At 39.0% G+C, this 22552-nt stretch overlaps 1 protein-coding gene and 1 long non-coding RNA gene across 3 annotated transcripts in view; both read right to left on the bottom strand.

Annotated features, from left to right (window-relative positions):
• LOC148159839 (uncharacterized) overlaps nt 1-22354 on the bottom strand; it is a 28090-nt gene extending 5736 nt beyond the window's left edge. Inside the window, exons 1-4 of one of the 2 annotated variants that reach the window (XR_015762935.1) lie at nt 7572-22354; nt 760-7263; nt 218-275; nt 78-118 (exon numbers count right to left, since the gene is read on the bottom strand). This is a non-coding gene — a long non-coding RNA (uncharacterized LOC148159839). Of the gene's footprint in view, nt 1-77; nt 119-217; nt 276-759 lie in introns of both variants that reach the window. The other variant, XR_015762934.1, reaches the window with a different exon arrangement.
• The window catches only part of pdzrn3b (PDZ domain containing RING finger 3b), a 233886-nt gene that overhangs the window by 68558 nt on the left and 142776 nt on the right, over nt 1-22552 (bottom strand). The gene's annotated exons all lie outside the window — the stretch shown is intronic.

The following is a 22552-nucleotide window of genomic DNA, read 5'->3' as shown; positions in this document are numbered from 1 at the left end:
CAGGAAATACAGCAGAAACATTAGGATAATAAATAAATATTTTAAAAGGAAGTGTGAGCAAAACTAATCAAACTCACCTGTGTGTCACCATCATATTCATTCAAATTACTCTGCCCACCTGGTTTACAAGATAAAGCATAAAAAAAGTCAGAAATAATTACTAAAGAAATTAGTCGGCTTATAGAAAAAATTTTTGGACATTAAAAGTCGTGCCAACCTGTCTGAAGAAATGTGTTGAAGTCATCATAACAGGCTTCAGTCACCAACATGACACACTAACAAAGAAAAAAGATTTGGGCAGTTTTTAGATATGCCACAGGTACAAAAGCCAGAGTCAAATGGCTTAATTGCCTCCTCATTGTGTAGATACATTCTCCAGAGTCCAGAGTCAGGTGTGGTGCAGTAGCAGCACATCTAAATGTTGCAGGACAGTGGCCCTCCAGGACTGGAGTTTGACACCTGTGGCATAGATCAAGCCAATGGTCCAGCACAGCCACTCCCCCATTTTGCAGTCTACAGCCAAAAACTTAAAGAAACGACCTCCGCAGCTAAATAATTTTAACTCAAATGGCCTCCAGATTTTCCTGACAGTTTTAATGTTCGGTTAATATAATAAATAATCGTATATACAGTGATATCCAAACAAATAAATGTACGTTAAGCAAACTATGTATATGAATCAATACTCTTGTGAAAACAGAAACTTAATGCCTCCATAAAAAATAGTCAAAAACATGATCATTTTAACATGGAACTTACCTTATAAGCTCCAGACAAGACGCCTTACTGCTGCCTCCGCTCCTCAGGCAAACATGTGAAGCAGTAGCGGAACAAGACGGCGTCGGCCGGGGGGCGGGGCTAATGACCGGGCCCAAATAATAAAGCTCATGATAATTTAACTTTACAACATAGACATGTCCGCAACAGCGGAGCTAACAAGTTTCATCACCAGAGAGAGCGATTGTGTCATTTTGAAGTCCATCTGACATGAAGTACAACAAACCAAGAGAAGAACAGAAACATCAGGCTACTGGTGAAACAACACAAATTCAAAACATGTAGAAATGCTCTTGTTTGCCATTTGTTGCCAAGTGACTGATGACGACGTTGTGACAAGCTTTACCCAGAATGCACCTGGAGACAATAAGGACGATTCATTTGTAGTTTTGTGTGTCATAAAGTTAAATATAAGAGTGAAAATAAAGCCTGTCATGTAGCACAACATTTTATTCAATATTTTATACCCACTATGTCACTAAAATCAGTCTGGTAAGGTTTTTAGCAACCACGAGTCAACAACGGGGCACCCTACTATATGACCTACTGTGGTAGTACACAAATCCATCAAGTAGATGCATAATGGAACTTCAGCCTCCATTGTAGTGTCTATTCTATGCTTCTTGTATATGAAAAAAGTTTTGAAAGTGTCTTCTAAAAACTGTCAGTAGGTTTGGGAGTTGATTTTGACTCCATCTTCAATGCGAAAGGGTCCAACTACCTCATCTTTAATAATACCAGAAGCCCATACCAGTATCCCACCTCCACCTTGCTGGTGTCTGGTGTGAAGTGGAGCTCTGTGCCTATCACTGATCCAGCCATGAACCCATGCAACCTTTGAAAATCCGTCTTCAGATCTGTCTTGACGTTTAAACTTATGTGTCTTGTTTGGTGTTGGTCAGATTTCAGCCTCCCTTACCTTGGCCATGTCTCTGAACATCTTGTACTTCTCTGTGCTCCACGTAGGTTGCAGTTCTGGAATATGACAGCACTGGAAGATAATGGGTTCCTGGTAGCTTCACCTTTTGATTCTTCTCAAATCTTTGGCAGTTAATTTACTTCTGTTTTTCTCAACACTTTTCCACTCTGATCAAATTCAATCATTCTTGAATTGCAAGTCAGGACACACAAAATCAGTCCACAGACTGCAAAAATGGCCCCTGAACCACATTTGGGATTCCCCTGGCTTAAGATTGAAGAAACTTTTATTCTGTTTGCTAAAGAAAGTAAAATTAAAATTACACTAGTGGCTACCTAGAAAAAAGCAAGTATGAAAATCACAATTTATGGAAAAAATAACCCATGACCCATGAGAGAAAAAAAACATCTTAGTGGAAATCAAAAATAAGAGAACAAGTTAGAACAAAAAAAATAAAAAAACATTTAAAAGCAACCAAACTAAGTTTTACATCTAGACTGTAACATCAGAACAGTTAAAGACAGACTTACAGTAAACCAGCACCCACCAGTTTTACCACCTCTTCAACAAATCTGTTCCAACAGACATTCATTAATAAAAAAAAAAAAATCAGTTTCATCATGGTCTTGGAGTGAGACTGGACTGGAATCCACTACTAAAATACAGTGAATGCAAAATGCAAATACTACCAAAGCCAAACTCTACCACATGTTCACATTGAAGCTGTCAGTAACAAGTCAGCTCCCTTCATCTGACCCGACTGCGGCTCGTCCACCTCCTCAGGACTGGACCTGCTTACTAACAATGGAATTTGGGTGAATAATTGTAAACTGAGGTTTAAGGACTCTTTAAAACAAAGTCTTGAAATGAATTAAATGTTCATACTTGTCGTGGGACCAGATTTAATTTTTTATTGTGCCAATTGCAGAATCTGCAATTAATGAAAAACCATGCATCAACAAAATAAGCAACATTTTTAATTCAAAAGCTTTTTATTAAATAAATAGATCTCAACAATCCAGTTTACTGTTTTTAATCTGTGTTTAGGTTATTTAACAATCTAATTGGACTTCTTTGAAAAAAAAATACTTCTTTAAATATGTGAACACTGGCATGTATTGCATTGAGATGAAAGCTAACTCCTTTTAGCACAACTTGAGCAGCAACATTTCTTTCCAGCTTACTGATACTGTTTGCAGACGTTGCTTGTGCATAGATTTATGAGTGTATCAGAAACATGTGAATACCAAGGTTGCAGTTCAGGAACTGTGTATGTAAAATAAATAAATAAATTGTGTTAAAATTTTGAACACATTGAAATTGATGTAATTAATCTTTATTAGTGCATTAAAGTAGTGGTGGGTGATATGGATTTAAAGTTTTAGCTCAGAATTTTGGGGTAGTGATATCATTATCACTATTGTGAAAACTATAAAAAGGGACGGTAAGAACTATTTATAAAATCTTTTTTAGGTAAATGTATGACTGAGTGAATAAAAAATATTGCACACAGTAACTGCATTTTCAAATTTATTATTTTTTGTTCAATGCTTTCATTGAACAAACATTGGAGAAAATAGTAAAACCATCAATGCCAAAAGTTTGGGGGGATTTCAAACATCATTAGTTGGAATTTATCGTGACAACAATAAATCAAAAATTTTTATAAAAAATGTATCATGATAAATGAAAAACAATATGATACACAACCCTACGTTAACATCCCAGACCTTCTTTCTACCATTGGTGGAAACAACAATAAAAAGGGAATCGTTGCTTTTTCTTAAAATACCACTACAGTCTCGCTTTATTGTCATGAACCAGGTTTTGTCCACCCAGTATACACCAATCCACTTCTGAGGGCAAGAAACATAAATGATACAAACACTGTAAACTTCAGCTGATGCATGTTGATGGGTGAATGTAAATCTAGTTTTAAAGCATGAGAACAATATGCTGGAGTTCAGGAGATTGTGGTATCTCTGACGTGAGCAAATGTTGCAGCATAAAAAAACAAAAAACAAAAAAAACTTGGTGAAACCCATCAAACGTTTCTGCCTATAATCAGGGTTTACGCTCAGCCGCCAAAGAATGGAAAAGAACGCCAAATCACACCTTGGGTGTGAGAATGCTCTTCAACCCCGTGTGTTAATGATGCATCTGCTACAACGCCTGCGCTATTTTCTTTTCCATAAAGACAATTTGCAAAACAAGCACTCAACTGTTAAATATAAACTTTGGTGAAAGAGTGAAGCAAGAACAGTCAGCGTTCAGATGTTGGCTACAGATCCACAGGGTCATTGAGAGAGCTGTCACCTCTTCATTACCTCCTGTTAAGCACAGCACGCCGCCTCTCGCTGACCCCAGCATCCAGAGTTCAGACCCCCTTTTAGCTGGCAACAGTTTCCACTTCACCCCACTGAACTCAACCTAATGACCCCCGAGACCGACAACAAGTCAGGGATGATAAATGGCTTAAAACCGGAGAAAGATTGCAACAACAAAAAAAAACACCCAAAAACTCTTCCTAAGTTTGAAAGCACACGGTTACAGTACCTTGCAGACTTCGTAGAGTAGCTTATATTGCTCATGAGGCTTCCTCAAAGAACAGAGGCTGCATCCCATGGTGGAGAAAATCCCAGCATCCAGGGTCTCCCCTGCAGCCACACAGGCAGGAGCAGAAATCCCAGTTCCTCCCCTTGCTCAGCCCACTCTCTTCTGACTGTTTTTGGCTGACGGGATCGACTGCCCCTCCGCCCCCAGCTGGAGGCTGTCTCAACACTCAGCTCAAGGACACCCTCCCTCCTCCATTGTTCTCTTGCCCACTGCTGAGCTCTCGGAGGTCAGGTCTCTTCTGAGCACACACCCCTTTATGTTTATTAAGCAGCTGCTCATTGAGAATTCATAGAGAAGGTTAAGGAAAGGGGAAAAAAAGGAGTTATGGCGCACCATTAGGGTACGTTCACACTGCAGCCTGAAGTGACCCAACTCCGATTTTTTATCAAATCGGATTTTTTTGCCGTGCCGTTCACACTGCCACACATATGTGACCTGTATGTGTTCTGCAGTCTGAACAGGCAAACGACCTGAAAGTGACCCACATGCGCAGTAGAGGGCGCAATAGCGTCAGCGTTCTCTGTGTTCTGCCAACAATGCTGCCAACCTCCGTAAGTAGTGCTCAGTGTTTGCGGAAGTAAACATGGAGGCTAACGGTGGAGCTTAGCTTACATATTTGAAGTTGTTGTCCAACCGGAGCAGCATATTAACAACTTAATCCTCATTGTAGTCCGTCATGGTTGTTGTTTTTCTTCCCGCTTGCATGTATCAGGACCCAGATTAGTGACATTTGTTGATGTTCAGTTCGGATGAATGTGGCCCGGACATAAGGTCGCATTTGAATCGGATACGGATCGGATATGGGTTGCATTTGAAAAGAATCCGACCTGTGCTGTTCAGACTGCCATGAAAAGATCAGATACAGGTCACATTATGTAAAAAAAAAATCGGAATTGGGTCACTTCAGGCTGCAGTGTGAACGCACCCTTAGATTCAATGTGGGGAAAAAAGCTGAGCAACGGAAGCTTTTCATTTCATAACAAAACACGTATGTTTCTTCAGACACCCTCTGGGTGCTGCTACAGACTCACATTTTAAAGCTGCAGTCGGTAACTTAAATAATTTTTTTTTATATTTGCTAAAACTATGGCCATGTTCTGACAGTATGTTATGATCAGTGGTGGGATGTAATGTACTTAATTTGCTGTACTTAAGTACATTGTTCATGTGTCTGTACTTTACTTAAGTAGATTTAGTTATGGGTACTTAAGAGTGCCATTAGACCGTCCCTCAAGAAGAGCAAGGCAGGTATGCAGCACCTTCAGAATCACTAACACCCAAAATGGAGTCCACCAAGTGTAGTCATCCAGAAGACCCGCGTCAGCCATGGCCTTATTTAAAAGATTTATTTGAGTTAACCGGGTCAAAAAACAAAACGAATCCTGCAGATTCCGGTGCAACCCCCCCCCACACAAAAGCATGAACTTCTAGCTTTCAAAAATAAAATTAAAAAAACATATTGAGGTAAGTTAAGTTGCTAAACGCTATCTAACATTTGGATGTGAAATTGTTTAGGTTAGTGAAGTTTTATGCAATCTCACCAAGCTTGTTGAAATCGACTGCAATAAGTAAACTAAATTGTTATAAGCTAGCATGAACTGGCCAGTAACATTGATTACTACGGTCGGAAGCACAGGGAGTGCAGGATCTCCTGCCATGAATTTCCCAGGCAACCTCCTCTCTGTGCTGCTATTGCCATCTGAAGAAATGAACCGCTCCTGACCAAAAACAACCAATCAGAGCCAGGAGGAGGGGCTTAGTACTGTCAATCAAACTTGTGAACCACTGCTAAATGTGCTAATGACAGATAATATATCTTTAGAAAAGCTACACACTGCAACTTTAATCTGAAATTGAAAGAATTTCAGATTAACAGCAGAAGAAGGGCTACATCCTCGTGATGGCACATCTAAAACTCTCCAGCTTTATTAAAGCATTATCTTTCAATGACCCAGTTAAATTAGCACTCAGTGCTGATATGCTAATCCAGCAAAGAGACACAGCACTCTCCCCCCACACCCTTTCAACTGTGTTTATTTTACTCCAAACACACATGCCTGAAGCCAAAAGGACAAAATAAAGCAGATAAAAAACTATGCTGGACCCTCTTTTGGGAGACAGTTTACCCAGAGCTGACCAAAAGAAATGCATGTCGTTTTGCTATAGCTGTCTTAAAGCAAAGCGACATGAGTTTCTTTTGGTCAGCTCTGCTGCCCATCTTGCCAACAAAGGGTATGGCTGCATAAGCCAGATTTGGCCTTTTCCTGGGGTTTTTTATTATCATAGATAAACACAAAATAGTGGAAAATTGGTTTATAAACAAAAATGTGTAGAGTGATATTTCTTCCAGCCAGATATGTCCCCTGATCTATATCTATCTCTGAAATGCTCCCAGTCAGAGCAGAGAAGCAAGCAGAGTGCCAGCAAATGCATTTCTCTTTTAGCACAAATGCAACAGATCACACAAGCCTGTACACTGAACATTTCTCTAAATAATTCAGCTTCCTTTAAAAATAAATCCATATAACAACACCTATAAGGGTGGCTATCAACATTACCCTAGTAAAAAAAGTATACTTTAAATTTTAACATACTTTGATTTATGTACTTAAACTGTACTATTGTGGAACAACTTTTTTGTGCTTAGTATACTTTAATAGAACTTAAATAGTATTAATTTACAACTTTTAGTATACTTAGAAGTACTTTTTTTATGTAGTATTGAATAGCTTGATTAGGATATTTTGAGTGTATTAATTCTGTCAGAATTATATTAAAAATATACTTTTTAATATATTTAAAAAAGTCCTTCCACCATGAAGACGATGTGGAGGTTCATCCTCAGAGCTGGTTGGTGATCTGGTGGAGCCAGAGCCTCTGAGACAGAAAAGCCTTTAGGTTTCCCAACACCTGATCTCTCTGGCTTCCTCTTTCATCTTCATTTGCTTAGACTGCAAAAACATGTTGAAGATAAAAACATTGATGAACAAGTTATAACAACAACCTCACAATACATCCATATGACAATCACTTTGTCATATGGAGCTTAATTAAAACCAGGTTAAGTTTATGAATATAAGTATAAGTCGCAACAAACAGCCTCCATGCAGTTATAACATGAAGCTGAATGATTGCTATAGAAATAATCATACAAGTCACAATAAAATTGATAAAATAATTATTTATTAAACCAACGTAAGTTATATATCTTTACTGCACTGTTTACAATTAAACGAAGATAATTAATAAGCAAACTTACCACTAGCTAGCAACACGTTAGCAGCCTTCGTCCCTTCGGGCTCCTTTTGTGACTCACATTTCATTTCCATCTGTTGATGTCCAGTTGTGTTGTCGTCTAACTCGGAGTAGGACGTCACCAGCTTGAATTTACCAAAATTAGTAACTATTATCAAGGCCCTCTCTACTTTTAAGGCAATATTATGCGAGTAAAAATTGCGAATTTGAACAGCGTCTGTTATCTTACCTGAGTTCAAGTTTTTTCTTCTCTTTATGGCGTTTTTAAAAAATAAAAAAAAGAAAGAAAAAAAAGAAAAAAGAAAGTGTGGAATACCGCCACCATCTGGTCTGGAGTGTGAACTGGAGCTAATCCTGTTGATTATAGATCTTACATCATACATCTGAAAATGGATTGGGTTAGGTACTTTCTTAAACAGCATTAAATCATGATTATAATTTTTTTATTCTTTGCAATTTTAACAAAAATAGTAAAAGATTATTAAGGCACCTAAAAAGACACACTTTTTAGGTGCTAAAAAGTATGCCTAAAATTACATGGAAAGTACTTTATAGATGCCTGAAAGACATACTTCTGCATATGTATTAATTAGTTTAATTTGGTAATCAGGTTGCTGCGTGTTGCAGGTCCCTGTTGAAAATGAGATCTGGATCTCAATGGGGTTCACCCGATTAAATATAGAAAATCTTTTTTAAAAAAGGGCATACTTTATTAGCCTAAAATTTACACTGAGACGTAATTTAAAATATAGTGAAATTAATCATTTAAAGTAGTGTTAAGTGAATTTAAAAAATATATATTTTGAGCATATATTTTAAAATATACACAAAATATATTTTAAATATACTTGAGCAAGTGTATATTTAGACTTGGGCAAATATATATTTTGTTCACTTAAAGTATACTTTTATTTAATATATTTATTAAAAGTGTATTTTGGTACAATTATGTTTAAGTGGGTTTAAGGTCCTGATTTCGAAATTGGTACAAGTATACTTTTAGTACACTTCATATATATTTATAGGTAGTACACTTAATACTTAGTATACTTAAAATGTACTTTCACAAATGTAAGTATGTTTGAAATATACTATGTTTGAAGTATACTTTTTTTCACCTGGGTAATGCATAAAACCTATAAAAATAAGTTTAACGGTTTATATTACACACACAGACATATGTATATGTCTGTGTGTGTATATATGTTTTTTTTTACAGAAGAAGCTTAATTTGTCTGTATTATTATTATTATTATTATTATTATTATTATTATTATTATTATTATTAAATGTATTTATACTGATTGTAACCTACAAATGAAAACTAGCCTTTATGGCCAACTCTGTTATATTTTGTGATGTGCATTGTCCCTTTTGAAATAAACAACAATCTCCATGTCAGTCTTCAAATAAATCCTCATCTATTTGTTCCCACAACTACAACTGTAGAAAATAACAGAACAGCTCTGTCAGGAAATATCTTAGATATGAGATCGGCATCGCAGAAGAAAAGATGTAGATAAAAAAAAAGTTGCCTTGGGGAAACAACAAAGGTGTCTGTGTGACCTCAACAATCAGTCATTATTACAGTGGGCTTTGCTCGTCTGGCTCCTAAAGGCTCTGACTTTCATCTAGTGTAGTGTGGAAACTAATTCTCCACTCACATTAGCCGCACTGTGGTGCCTGAGGCGCTGGGATCAGTGTTGAGTTTTAAGCCAGTGATCTTCCTGGTCTAATCTTTCTTTCGTGCCAAGGTTATCCCATTCACAAAGCTGGCAAAGGGAGGGCAGTGCTTCGATACCAACAACTCCACAGGAAGGGTTACGGCAGCCGAGGCAGTAACACGTGTATAAATGAGCAATTAGGAGTGCAGAGAAGCTGCAGCAGCTGGTTCCATCTCCATTGTTGGAGGTTTGATGTATGAAGGTTCAAGTTTGTGCTTGAATTAAGTTTGACCTGTGGCCTTGTCAGAGAGAATCACATGTGGGCTTTTTCTTCATGGACGTAACATCAACTGAGGCTTCCATGTCTGTGGAACTGATAAATAATCAGGCAAGTTTCATAATGAATAGTAACATGCTTTTGTCTGACAGATAAAAGATGTCTGGAGGTGACCACAGTCTGGCGCAATAATCAGCATGTTGCTTTCATAGTAGGAGTGGTTGACATGAACTGAAAGTTTTATCAGAATATTTTGGCGGAACCATAGCGATGACGATAAAAGTGATAAATTTTTTTTGCTTCTCTTCACATAAAGAAGCAAGATTTGTATCACTAAATTGCTCACAGTGTTGTGATCTGTTTTCTGTGTATTTATTGAGGTTTTTCTGTGTTTATTAGTCTGTTCCCCTGTGAGTCTCTGTGTCTTCCCTGTTGATTGATCCCAGCTGTGTCTCGTTTCTTTGATTACCCTCCCAGTATATTTAGTCCCACCTGTTGTCTTTGTCTCTTGTCGGATCCTCGTCATGTGTATGTCTCGAATCGTTCTTGCTCCCTGTGTTCCGTTCTGTGGATTAGTCATTAAAATCATCATCTCCATCTTCATCCTGGCCTGCCTTGGAATTTGAAGATGGAATTTAATTCTTATATTATCATATCTTATCGTGATATGCAATTCTATTTGATTCTCCCTTTGGTTGAATGCCAAAGGGAGATGACACTGAGCTAAATATCAAATGCCAAACACATTTGGGAGATGTGCTTGGTTGAATCAGGTTGAATTTCAACCAATCAGCAAACAGAAAGAGGCCATTGATTTTCTGCATCGTTTTGAATCATATGCTGCCTCTGTTGGATATTAGTTTGCCAATGGCAGCAGAGGAAGTGAATGAAGCCGTTCAGTCCATGTTGGCCACACTTTCAAATATTGAACAACTCAAGTAAGAGCAAGACGAATGCTAAAGACATATTGCTAGCAAAGATATAGGGACCTATTCCCTCTGGGGTTGCCAAAAGCAGCCACACCTCCAGCTAGCAACCGTTTTTCAATAGGGTCCAGATGGCCCTTGCCTGTTGTAGCTCTTCTGGTTTGTTGTGGCCCTCCAGGAACTTTAAGCACGACTATGTAGTCTGATTAAGACACAACCTTTTCAAAATAATTTTGTGGTGCACAGTATTGAATAGATTTGACTACTCATAAAAAACAAGATGTAATTCAGGTAATGCACACATTGAACATGACCCTAACTGACTGCAGTCAGCTAAATGTTTTTAACCTGAGCACTGTTTCAACCTGCCATATGACAAAACACAGAACTATTTATCTCTCCATCATCAGAGTAGAGGGGGATTTTCAGAGGATGGGGGGATAAAGAGTGACGACGTAGCAACACACAAAGAAACTGGACACTGATGGCACAAGGAGATAATGTGAGAACGCATGATGTCTGAGTACCAGGAATGTTCTGACCAGACAGCGGGATGAAACTAAGGTCAGACATGAGGAAAGTTAGAGTGAAAATAATTAATAATCTGGCCATTAAGTTTATCACTACATTTCAATAAAGCATTGCATTACATGTTTCATCCAAGTCCACTGCAAAGTAGAAAAGTACCATTAGACCCTCCCTCAAGAAGAGCAAACAAGACCACCAGAAGATGGAAACACACCATCTACACACCATCTCTTTTGCAACATTTGAAAAGTTTGTTAAAATTTTGCATGACAATTGGAAACATAGCTCTACTGTGGCAGAGTTGAACATTGAATTCCACACCATTGATCCAACATCACACACAACATTCTTAAAGTGAATGCAACAAAAACAACACGCATACTCCTAAAATGTGAGAAGACTTACTGTTGAAAACAAGATCCAATTAATTTTCTGACATTGTGATCAATGTTGCCTTTTTTATTGGCCTACGTCAACAAGATAGGGAATAATGACAGCACCAGTTGTTGGTAGAAATTCAGTTGCTTATATAATGGCTTACACAGAACAGGAAATTGATAAGTTCTTTTAATTAAAAGCAACAGTTATATGATCAGCTTAGTCTTTTGTGAGTTGCCTTTGACCACAACTTGATCTCCAGAAATGTGTATGATGCATTAGTCCTGAACAAAAAAATCGTTTAAAGTCTGAAGAGGATATGAGAGGAGAAAGGACCTGTGTTGCCTGAGCTGTAATGGAGATGCCAGATGAGCAAACACTAGTGACAAGAGGGAGTGAAAACTAACACAGGGGATGTTAAAAGGAGGTGTGAAGAAGAGACAGAAACCTCAGAGGAGGAAGCGGGACAGAGGTACAAACCAAAATGTGTGGAGGAGTTTAATGAGTCTCCAGTTCCATCTCAACTGTACCACCAGGGCAAGACAATCCGTGTGTATGTGTGTGTGTGCAGTCTAAAAACACTAGGTTATGCATAATTTATCAGACAGCTGTCAGATTTGTATTCCTATTTATTGTGCAAGGCAGATTCTTGGCCAACAGGGACCCAGCCAGGAGGAATGACAGCCACTGAAACTGTTTAATTGGAGAGTCAAAGCACTAATAATGCCATCACTATCTCTCTAATGCAATTGCTTGAGAAAGATTAGCTGTTAGTAAGACAGATATTGTGTGATATGCTTCACTAGAAAAAGACAAAAGCTTTTAACCCCTGTTTACTGGTTTTAACACTCTCTCAGGTGATTTCTACATACAAGATCCAGATAAATAAAAGGCTGCAATATTTTTTTGCTTATTCAAAATAACTTAATTTGTCATACTCATTGGGGAAAAAAACAACTTTTTGTTTTGTTTCAACAAAAGATTTGGTTTTGTTGGGGAATACTGAGGTGGTTTATTCAACTGTTTAGACCACTTAGTAATTATGAATTTATGGGTGTGTACTATGAGTTTTCTATTGGTTAAATCTGCAAAGTTTTGCTTGTTTCATGAAGTTCTCCAGAGCACAAAACTGATATTTACAGGGTATCTAAACAGGCCCAGTTGGTTGGCCAAGTTAACATCCACACAGGCTTGACTGGTAATTACCTGATTAATGTGGTTTTATTCACAGGGGTTAGCGCTGGCAGTGAGCATCCTGTCTTGACCCTGCAACCCATCATTGCCTGCATTTAACTCCATAATAGAATCTGGACAATTACCCCTTTGCTTCATTAATGCCATCTCCACTACACTGTTATGATGTAGTAGAGCAAAAATACCATCTAAGTGCCAATAATTTAAAAGTCAAGGCATTCTTTCAGAGGGTAAGTCATGGTGCTTGTCAACACAGTTATTAAGAGGGATATTAAATGGAGATCATATTTCAACCAGCCTCTTCCATACTGAGATGACTGGACTCCACTCAAAGCTCTCAGTTCGTGGGGTCCTACTTTCATCTTCCAACACAGCTAAGACGATCCATGTGTGGGTTGAGAAGTGCATTGTTAAGTTATTATTTCTGCTATTGTGGCAGAAATATTATTATCAATGATAATAACTAATATTATTGTTACTGATAATATTAGTTATTATCAATAGCTAATAATTATAGCAATGCGTCATTACCTTCCCAGGAACAATAGTAAAAATAGAAACAAAATATGCAAAAGACCATTTCATTTTTAGTTTGTTAGAATATTGGGGAAAAGAACCACCTGGGAGTGATTATTTTCCAAAATGTTGAATCAGAAGTAGGGTTGGGATTTTACTGTGTTAGTTTTGATTAATTATTTGCACAGATTTAACACGTGAAAAGTTTGAACACAACTTTGCACAAGCCACGTATGCAAACAACAGTGGTGGAGACAAAACCTCTTGAACCTCTGGCAATTAATTTTTGTTTCAAATGTCCTGATTGGACAAATACGATTACTGTGTTCATGTGCTAAAAGGATTCACAAAGCTATTCAAGCCTAACATCGCATCTCAGTGCAAAACATTTTACGGCAGAACAGATGTCCCAAATGCTATTGTCAGCATATACAGTTGACATTTCTAAAGAGTCATGTTTTCAAAGAAGTCCCATATATGAGCAGGGGTTAATGAAACACTGGTAGCTAAATGGGTAATACAGCAGTTGGCACCAATCCAATGGTTTCATAACCAAATAACTGTTACCCTTTTAAGCAAATTAAAAACAGTAAATATGTTTGTTGCTGAGTTTATACATGTAATTAGGATTTTGAATTGAAAATGTTGCTTATTTTGTTAATCATCATTAATTATTTAATTAGTTACAGACCCTGCAATGAAAATCTTGAATCTAGTCTTCCCATTAAATCAAAGGCAAAATTGTCTGTAAAATGGAACTCTGCTAACAATAACTACAACCCATAGGGTTAGAGATACTAACCTTATGGGTTATGAATTCTAGCTAAACATGGAATCAGGTTTAGCTAGAATTCCCTTGACCAGTGACAGGCTGGTTGGAACTCAAATCTCAAATTTTTTATTTGAACATTGACTACACAAGTGTTACCAGTTTGCACATACAGCACTGTTGGCAGGATGAAAGAGGACTTATAAGCAAAAAACTATTTCAAGGAAAACTGTTTTCTCCAGTATGTTGGGACACATGATTAGTTATCAACTGGTAGCAAAAAAAAAAAAAAAACATGTATTAAGAGTTAAACCAACAGATGTGGTTGGTTTGAAATTTGCTCATTGTGTTAAGTGATTCATGATCTGAAAAGACTAAAATGTCTCCATGTTCAAGTGCCAGAGAGGGTCTAATGTCAGAATATAATTGTCTTTGTCTCTGTCTCTTTGTCTCCTCAGCCCACAGTCAAAGACCGGCTCAACTGAGGAGATCTCTGCTGCAATGAAATGACAGGGAATAGAGAAAATAGCTGTTTTGTTAACAGTGCCTGCATGTTATGGGGAAATTGGTTTGGTTCCTTAGATGAAATGGAAGAATGAGACAACCTGTTTGACTGAAAGTGACTTACAGCCTAATCCCACTACAAACACCACAATCTTCCAAATGAACACCCAGTGAGAGCAGAGGTCACTGAGAGGTAAGTGACAGACATGTTGGTTGACATCACTCAGATTCCTCAGTGTCCTGATAGACAGCTGAGTTTGACTTCCTCAAGCCCACTGCCTCAGAGGAGTTGGGGTGGCAGGGCGGATGTTGAGCTTTACCCCGATCCCCATCTTTAGTCTTTCACAGGAAATTTGATGGATTGCTAGTAATGCTAACTAGATGTCTTGACCAGTCTGTAAATCTTTACTGTGTGACCCCCTGGCCCTTTGGTCCATCCAAAGCAGTGACCTCAAAGGGCTTCTGGGCAGTGAAGACTGAATCACAGCCACTCTGTCGTTTATTTGCTGAACCAGTGAGCTGCTTCAAAGAAAGATGTTCATTCCTCTTCAGAGCTGTTAGGCTCCACAGGCTGCTAGATAACACATTCTGAACATGAGCTTTGATCATGGCTTGCTCATCAAGTGTGTGGTTGAAGAAAACCTTGGACAAACGGAAAGACTTTAGCAAAAAGCAAAGTTTAATATTCTCGAAAAAAAGAAGAAGCCTCAAACAGTACTGCAGGAGGACCGTCCTCCTCTTTAGCATTTTTACTTAACTTTTAAGAAGTGTGAAATGACAAGTTGTACATGTGTGAGATTAATTAATGCATAAGTCCCATTGGATAATGGAGATAATCTGCTTAGAGTATAAGGGCTGACCTTTGGGATTGTACACTGATAGTGAATTGTATCAAAGGAGTAACACCCACCAAAGTCTAGAGAGGAATCAGCTGATTCATGTCACCTTAAGCAGAACCAACACGTAACATTTTCTAACTTTGACACTTTCATTCAACAGTGGTTGTCTTTTTGACACTCTTTCACCACACAGTAAAAATGCCAGTGTTGAATTAACACCCAAAAGTATCTATGTGTGTCCAAGTCAGCTGGTGTTCAATTGAATAATACAGAGTGTCACATTAACACGGTGCTGGTGTTAACATATATTAAAAGTAACACCAGTGTAGTGTTGATCACAAAACATAATGTGGTGTTAAAAAAGTAAATAATTGACCCACAAGGTGTCAATATCAATCAAATCCAGTGGAAAATATTCAAAACAATACATAGAAATGGAAAGTTTAGCTTTTCTTAAACCCATTATAGACCAAAGTTAATTTAAGAAAAAAATGGGTGTCAATCTTTTAACACTTTCAAAAGTGTTACTTTAACACCTGCTGACTTGGACACATATAGACACTTTTGGGTGTTAATTCAACACTGGCATTTTTACTGTGCAGATTTGTGGACTCTTTGACCAATAGCTGCCCTTAAAACAATACCGTACTCTTTCCATTCTCAGAAGATGAACCGAACAGTGCTCTGTGATCCATCAAATCTCTGGATGTTGTTTCATAACTTACAAACCAATGTACTCCATTCACTATTTGTAATTTCTGAAGGCAGTTGGTTGAAATAGATTTTATTTAGAGGTGTCAGAGTGAAGAGCATTGACTGTGCTGCAACATATGTCACGTTTCCATTTAGAAAATGTCATTAACATGTCCTTTGTTAAAAGCCTTGCTATTTAGAGGGGAAGTAGCTGTTTAAAGTAAAAAGCATCTGGCTTCTTGTTACTTTCCCACATAAAATCTCATCATGTTTGCAAAGCACTGTATATACGTAAGGATCAGATGCAATTGAGACAATTTGACCTTTTTTTGACAATTTGTTTTTATTTGTCATCCCTTATTATGTAAATTATCACAAGTGGCCAACAAATGTCTTGCTAATGTGTCCCATGACACACGTGCTCAGGATAATGCAAACTGGGTTTGCCTGAAGTTAATTCAATTATCATCCACCAGGAACTCCATTTGTGCACAATGCTCCCATTATCTGCCACTGATCCAGTGATTCCCCTCTAAACAGCAAGGCTTTTAACAAAGGACATGTTAATGACATTTGCTAAATGGAAACCTCATATGTGGGATGTGTCAATAGATGTCTTGATGTGATTGTGCCAGGTGACCCAACACCTACAAAGAGACATTTGAGCCCCGTAATGAGGATGCCACATGTCACCTTTCACAGGCTCTACTTGACTGCAGCTCCTGTTGGATGGAGTCACGTTCACTGGAGCATGTCAAGCCTTTTTTTTCCTTTCTTTAAGTCACATGTTTACAATTACCTTAACAGTTCACAGAACTGACTTTTTTGTTGCTTTAATTAAATGAGGACACATGGTGGTAGATCAGACGGCTTGAGGAGGCAGAGGTTGGTTGTGGGGCTTTGTCCAAGACGACTGAGTGACAGGGGTGAGATTAGGCCCTCAGGGCACGCAGGGGTTACTTTGTACCTGTCAGTCAGGCATGTAGAGGACAGTAAGGTGAGAGGTCCTTGCCATAGGGCAGATCCCCCACCACCGGATGACCTCCACTCACCTCTCTGAAAAAGAACAACCTTACATAACAATAGCTGGTACAGAGCAGCTGGCTCCTGCAAAACTACCTCAATTATTATGAAATTACAAAAAATATCCTTGCTCAAGCAAAGATAAAGGGATCGACCAATCAGAGTCTTCTGGACGTTGCCTGATCTTATATGCTGCTACTGGCTCTGATTTTCCTTTTTCTTTCTTTTGAATTTGCAGTCTTGTAATAAATAACCCATGGAGCATTACTGGTCTGAATTTCAATAGTTCTGGACTTCTGGTTCACAGTGTTACTGGTGGTCCAACAACTTGCAGCTGATCTGGTTGATCAGTTCAGCTCAACTAAGATAACTCCAATAGAAACATGATGTGATGGACAAAAATGAAACAAAATCTTTGTACAATATTGTAAATATTCAATTATTATTTACTTTGGAACAAGCTTATGATGTAGTATCAGTGCCCAAATTAAGATTATTGCCAGGCTACTTCTTTTGTCACAGGAGTCCACATTCGTTCTGAAACCAGCTACTGATCTGATTAATGATAGGCTGGCATTGTAACAGAGTGGCTGGCATTGGCAAATAAGAAGAACAGCATTAATATGGCCTGCTTTTATTGTAAAACAATCTGATGCATGTTGAAGTGTTTAAGTATTGAAGTTTAAAAACTTGAGCAAATGAAAAATGCTCAAGATAGTGAAAAATTGGAATTAGTGGAATCAAAAGAACATCTAATATCACTTACAGATGCTGTATGTATTTTTCTTTGAAAAACAGTATGAGTCACCTTTCACTCATACTGGCTTAGGCATGTTTTTGTTAGGCTATCTAAGGCTAACGCTACTCTACCTGTACTAATGGACAGCAGAGAATAGGAAATCCAGTGAGTGCCCTGCCAAGCAATGCTAGTCTTTAGCCTCTCCAAAGCTAACACAAGGTAGTAGATAGATACATAGTTTCTTATACAACTAGTAAACCTTTAGTCATCTTTATTCAGTACTAACATTCACACCAACGTGATCTGGTAGGAATTACTGATTGGAAAAAGATCGTAATTGTTGAGTTTTCAAAAAGCATGACTCCTACAAGGCTGATTTTTGGCCAGTTCTGTCCATTATGTCTGCTCATCCTTTGTAAAAAGTCTACCAGATGCAGATAACAAGAGCTCCAAAAAACAATCATTTTATTCTCCGTCACTTTGCTTCTCTTCTTATTTTTCCCCAACAGTTTGTGCCAAATTTATCACTAGGTGCCAGGCGAGTCTGGGCTCTCTTCCGCTGAAGGTAAAACTCTTTCAACCTCATCCATCTCTGTCAGAAAGTCTCACTACAAAGACCTCCTTCCTCAGTCCAGCACTGAGTGTACTTCCTTATCAGCTGCTCTCAGTCACCACCCCATCATTCAGTCTGCTTCCAAGTGCAGGACAAGATGGAGGGAAAACAAAAATGGATATTTCTTTTCTCTTTTAGCGACTGACTTTTGGACGTCAGGTGGTATTTTGTGCCAGTCACAGCTGGAACAAAATATCAGACAGCAGCACATCTCAGTGGTAACTGGTAAAACTCACACCAACCTATGTATTTCATGTGTCTGTGAGTCAGAATCTTATTTAAACAGTAACAATATATAGGTAAAAGTTGTTTTAATCTAAAAAAAAAGAAAATGGTTGTGAAACAACTTTTTACTGAAAGTCAAAGATCAAGTTTGATAGATGAGGTTGCATTAAATTTAAGTGTTCATACTTAAAAAGGCTTTGATGATATTTAGGTCAGATTTTGGCAACAAGCCAGCTATGCAACATAGACTAGGACTGTGCTGGTGTGTTATTTAGATCAGAGGTAGCTGACACAGGGCCTGCAGGACACATGTCACCCTCAGAGACCCTAAGAGTTGCCCACAGACGATTCTAAAATGTCTATCTTTCATTACTGACCTTGTTTGGAAAAAAAAATTAATAGTTTGCTACAGAACCTTATAAAAGTATTCCAGGAAAAAATACATATATTTAAAAATAGGGTGACATGCATTTGTTCTTATCCTAATTTACTATCTTCTATATGCCTCTAGAAAAAATGTAGCAAGATTAAATGATCCCTTATTATTACATAGAATGTGCAATGCAATCTGAGCACGTTTTTTTTGGAACAGCTGCAGGGATCAAACATCCATCCATCCATCCATTTTCTGAACACCCTTGTCCCTCAGTGGGGTCGGGAGGGGTGCTGGTGCCCATCTCCAGCCAATGTTCCGGGCGAGAGGCGGGGTACATCCTGGACAGGTCGCCAGTCTGTCGCAGGGCAACACAGACACACAGCCATGCGCACACACACACACACACACACACACACACACACACACACCTAGGGGCAATTTAGACAGACCAATTAACCTAACAGTCATGTTTTTGGGACTGTGGGAGGAAACAGGAGTACCCGGAGAAAACCCACGCATGCACAGGGAGAACATGCAAACTCCATGCAGAAAGACCGGGGCCGGGAATTGAACCCAGAACCTTCTTGCTGCACGGAAACAGCTCTACCAACTGCGCCACTGTGCAGCCCGGGATCAAACATTCAGGTGGAAATGTCTGTCGACAGGCTATTACTTGTGAATTCAGTAAATTGGGCAAAAGCCCAATTTACTGAATTCACAAGTAATAAAAATGAAGCTGAATGCTGATTCTCCATGTTTGGCTCTGGTTCTGATGCAGAGCAGACCAGAACCAGAAGACCTGAGAGCCCTGTAAGGTTGATACAATAACATGATACAACATACAATAATACTGTCGGTCATTGGTCAACAACTTCAAAATCAATTCATAGACTGCATCGTCTATTATCACTCAGAGTGCTACTGTATAATGTCAACGTTCTTCTTTTGCATATATGGGTCGCTTTGAGGTTGTGAACTCTTCACACATAAGTCTGATTGTAGTTAGACTTAATTAGCAGTTTGAAGGACTACACAAGTAAAAATAAAGGAAAGCAATATTCATTAGCCTGCTCACTGCTAAAGTTCAGCAGTGACCAGGCTAATGAAAGTAGACCCACATCCCCACCCATCAGTCTGTGTGTGGATGAGACCCTCTGACTGTCTAAAAGGCAACTGAGAAGACAATGATGATAAAATGATGATAAAACTAACACTGGGCCAGACCTAGTAACCGAGGATACACAACTGGTTTCTGATTGTCACTATGGTAACCCGTATCCAAAAAATAGTGTCAAAGGCTTCCCCTCAGTGTACCCCGGTCGGGGGTGTCAGAGGGTACATAATGCAAATTGGATCCAATAATCCCTTTGTTCTGTAAAAAATAGGTGATAATCCCTCTGAAGTAACACCATAGACATATATGCTAATGCTTACCGGCTAGTCAGATCAACAGTTCTGTTCTGTTTACCCGGCTCAGCTGCACACAGCCATGTTACGTAACCAGACATGATTTACTCCATCTGCTGCTGCTTTGAGCAATGAACACTAATGATCAGGTGAACCTCAACTGTTCTCCATCTCTCTCTGCCCATTCTTTAGTAATGAGATTACGGTTCAAACAGGAGAGGGTTAAAGATGGTAGCAGCAGGCACAATATATGATAAACACACTTTGCACATTGGCCTGTTGGTGCCACTCCACATGCAGTGGGACCAAAAATAATTCCTGATTACATCACAAATCTGCCCCCAACCGCTACCCCAGTGGCTGATACACACTTTCATGGAGATTTGGATTTGAGAAGCCAAACCAGATGACACAAAGTGAAAAACAAACGCATGCATGCTTGCCTGCTGTGCATTTAACATGCAAGCAGAGGGGGAAAATAATGCTTATGCCTGGCATGACATGACAGAGTTCAGCTGCCAAGCTGCAATTCATACTGCTTTGCTCATAGGCCAACAACACAGTTGCGATCACCCTACCTGCTTTTGTTTGTAAAAGTACATAATCATATGGTCAGCGAGAGACTTAAAGAGAAGCGGCAAAAGGTGGATTTGCAGTGCTTGCTAACAAATGATGATGTCATCCAGGACATGTTACTGTGGTATTTAGGGGTGCACTGATTGCAGTCAGGCTTTTTAAGGATTGGTGATCAGCCGATCACCAATCCTTAAAAAGCCTGACTTGCTGTTTTCGATTTTGGCCGATGCCAATTTTGTTTGAAAAGTCTCGAGACACAGAGAAAAGGTTTCTAAGTTGGCAACAGTGGTATGACTGTTGTAAGCCATGTATGTAGCGACTACATACATACTCTGTAAGTTAGCTCACTTACCTAACTGACAGGCAGTAGCTGATTTTCAGACCTTTGCAGATTCAGATTCAAAATAAAAAATAAAAAAATGGGTCCAATTTATCAGCCAACCGTTTTGTAAGTGCACCCCTAGTGGTGTCTATTATTAGTTTCCTGCCATGCAGCACTTTGTATGAGAAAGAAAGCTAATAAGAAACCCAGCAGGGGTCTTTTTTTCTCTATCAAAAACATTTTTCCATAGTGCTTATAAGGTTCGAAATCAGACAGGAAATTCCCATATGGTGAACTTTTTGGACTATTCAAGTAGGCTAAGAGCTTCTTTTCTGTAAATGAAACCAATGATGTGTGAAGATTACTCTCTGAAGTGTAACCGAGGACAATTTCTGCATTTCATTGTAAGGGGAAATGACAAAAATGGAAGCTAGTGGGTCAGTTCAGATGCCTTTAGTGACTATTTTTACCTAAAAATCACAGCAGTAAATGAAATTGTGGCTGCTGCTGAAAACAGAAGAACTCTGGAGGAACTTTTGTAGAGCCACATCGCCACCTACTGGTGACAATCATAGGCCTGGGAAGTAATATCTAAAACACTAAGCAACAAAGAACAATCATGTTCAAAGCAGGCTCTTCAGATGTTGGATGATTAAAAAAGGGAAAAGATGAGTTTCTCAGCTGCCCTATAAGCAAGCAGCATTAGTTAGATCAAAAGTAGACACAAGAGGGAAAGTGTGGCTTTTAGCAAACAATGAATGTGTCAAAACAGTGGCTCAGTCCCTGGAGTGCAGAGGAGGAGCTACCCTGGTGTTTGCCTGCTACATTCTACAGCAGCTCATCAGTCTGAACGTGGGCCTCTCACCAAAATACCCTACCCCTGCTGGCATCTCATCTCTCCTCCCTCCTTCCCTTCTCATATATCAAGAAGCATTCCCAATGTGTGTGTGAGTAGGTCTGTGTTTGGATGTTTCAGTAGCCAAGCTGGTTGCGTCTGCAGTGAGAGGAGAGGAGAAGGAGCCTAGCTAGCTGGAGCCCAGGCTCCAATCTGGCTTCCAGTTTTGTCTCCAATCTAACATGTTTGGTTGTATCCATGACCCTGGAGCAACACAAAAATATATGCAACATGCACCATAACATCATGTTCTCCCACCTCCACCCTACACACCCTCCACTCTATAATCAGTACCTTCACTTTCCCCCATGCTAATCAGCATGTCCCAGTCTCTAAGCTCAGCTGCTTGCCACGGTAATAACAGGAATGATGGGAGAGGGGGGAGATGGAGAGCATTAAAGAGGAATCAGAGGCAAGTCAGAGAGATGGATCTCTGAAACGCGGCTTTTCCTGCTGAAGAATGCATTGCCACAGGAGAGCAAGCAAACTGGGCAAGGGGGAGGGAGGATGAAGGGAGTTGG

Source organism: Poecilia mexicana, unplaced genomic scaffold (genome assembly GCF_051168715.1).
Source record: "Poecilia mexicana isolate PSO_F unplaced genomic scaffold, ASM5116871v1 scaffold_5, whole genome shotgun sequence".
In the NCBI taxonomy this organism is placed as follows: domain Eukaryota; kingdom Metazoa; phylum Chordata; class Actinopteri; order Cyprinodontiformes; family Poeciliidae; genus Poecilia; species Poecilia mexicana.
Note: the sequence above shows the minus strand (reverse complement) of the source record. Positions and strands in the feature narration are given on the sequence as shown.